This window comes from Mchenga conophoros, unplaced genomic scaffold (assembly GCF_057382185.1).
Source record: "Mchenga conophoros isolate Kocher_MC1m ecotype Shallow Benthic unplaced genomic scaffold, M_conophoros_male_GT1.1 unmapped_scaffold_10, whole genome shotgun sequence".
NCBI lineage: Eukaryota > Metazoa > Chordata > Actinopteri > Cichliformes > Cichlidae > Mchenga > Mchenga conophoros.
Window position 1 is genome coordinate 885,881 of NW_028182337.1, and position 2,500 is coordinate 888,380.

Sequence of the window (2,500 nt, forward strand, 5' to 3'; positions counted from 1 at the left end):
CACCCGTCTCCCATAAATGACGGAGGGCACCTTTGCTACTCATTACCCTTAGACTGCTCAACTGGAGAGGGGAGAAAAAAAGGCCCTGGCCGAGGTGGTGAGTCGGCCTCCACTCTCCCTCACGGTTGAAAAAGATGTGCTCCTGGCGCACTGGCCCTGCTGAAAATCTCTCTCCATTTGGCCGAGGCAGAGAGTCGGCCTCCTCTCTCCCTTACGGTCGAAAAAGATGTGCTGCTGTCGAACTGGCCATTACATCCTCACCTGATCTAGTCCCCCATTAGATCCGCCCCCCCCACCGCAGTTACCCCGTACCACATATCTAGCACGGACCTTGACCTCCAGCAGGCCCCGGGGACCCACATTACCCCCCCCCCCCCTTCCCCCTGCAGTTACCCTGTACCACATGTCTAGCATGGACCTTGACTTCCAGCAGGCCCCGTGGACCCACATTACCCCCCCCTGCAGTTACCCTGTGCCACATATCTAGCATGGACCTGGACCTCCAGCAGGCCCTGGGGACCCACATACTCCCCTGCTCTACTCCCCCACTAGCTTTCCTTTCTTGCAGTTACGCTCCAGCGCATATCCAGCATGGACCTTGACCTCCAGCAGGCCCCGTGAACCCACATTACCCCCCCCCCCCCCCCCTCCTGCAGTTAACCCTGTACCACATATCTAGCACGGACCTTGACCTCCAGCAGGCCCCGGGGACCCACATTACCCCCCCCCCCCTTCCCCCTGCAGTTACCCTGTACCACATGTCTAGCATGGACCTTGACTTCCAGCAGGCCCCGTGGACCCACATTACCCCCCCCCTGCAGTTACCCTGTGCCACATATCTAGCATGGACCTGGACCTCCAGCAGGCCCTGGGGACCCACATACTCCCCTGCTCTACTCCCCCACTAGCTTTCCTTTCTTGCAGTTACGCTCCAGCGCATATCCAGCATGGACCTTGACCTCCAGCAGGCCCCGTGAACCCACATTACCCCCCCCCCCGCAGTTAACCCTGTACCACGTATCTAGCACGGACCTTGACCTCCAGCAGGCCCCGGGGACCAACATACTCCTCTGCTCTACTCCCCCACTAGCTTTCCTTCTCCCGCAGTTACCCTCCACCACAAATCCAGCATGGCCCTTGCCCTCCAGCAGGCCCCGAGGACCCACATACTCCTCCGCTCTAATCCCCCATGAGCTTTCCTTCTCCTGCAGTTACCCTCCACTGCATATCCAGCATGGCCCTTGACCTCCAGCATGCCCCGGGGACGCACATCCTCCCCTGCTCTAGTCCCCCACTAGCTTACCTTTCTTGTAGTTACGCTCCAGCGCATATCCAGCATGGACCTTGACCTCCAGCAGGCCCCGTGGACCCACACTTAAGCCCCCTCCCACTGACAAAGCAAAACACCACTGGCAAAATCCTCGTGCCCCTGGTACTCCAGAATGTAAATTCAAACATGCCCCTGGTACACTGCGCAGAAACACTTTGCCACACACACGCACGCACTGCTTGTGCCTATGGTACGACAACTTTTCTCGTACCTATGGTACGACAACTTTTCTCGTGCCTATGGTACGACAACTTTTCTCGTGCCTATGGTACAACAACTTTTCGCCGTGCCCCTGGTACACCGCTCAGTAGCACTTTGCCACACAAACTCTCCTCGTGCCTATGGTACGACAACTTTTCTCGTGCCTATGGTACAACAACTTTCCTCCGTGCCCCTGGTACGACAGCTTTTCTCGTGCCTATGGTACAACAACTTTTCTCGTGCCTATGGTACAACAACTTTCCTCCGTGCCCCTGGTACGACAGCTTTTCTCGTGCCTATGGTACAACAACTTTTCTCGTGCCTATGGTACAACAACCTTTCGCCGTGCCCCTGGTACACCGCTCAGTAGCACTTTGCCACACAAACTCTCCTCGTGCCTATGGTACGACAACTTTTCTCGTGCCTATGGTACAACAACTTTCCTCCGTGCCCCTGGTACGACAGCTTTTCTCGTGCCTATGGTACAACAGCTTTTCTCGTGCCTATGGTACAACAACTTTTCTCGTGCCTATGGTACAACAACTTTTCGCCGTGCCCCTGGTACACCGCTCAGTAGCACTTTGCCACACACACACTCCTCGTACCTATGGTACGACAACTTTTCTCGTGCCTATGGTACGACAACTTTTCTCGTGCCTATGGTACAACAACCTTTCCCCGTGCCCCTGGTACACTGCGCAGAAACTCTTTGCCACACACACACACCACTCGTGCCTATGGTACGACAACAGGCCCCGGGGACCTACATCGCACCTTGCTCTTGCCTCCCTTACAGCTGAAAAAGGTCCATGCCTGTGCCCTGGCCCTGCTGAAATTCCCTCTCCATTTAGCCGAGGCAGTGAGTCGGCCTCCTGTCTCCCTTTACGGTCGAAAAAGATGTGCTCCTGGGCGCGCTGGCCCTGCTGCTACTCACATCGGGCATGGACCTGGACCTCCAGCAGGCCCCGG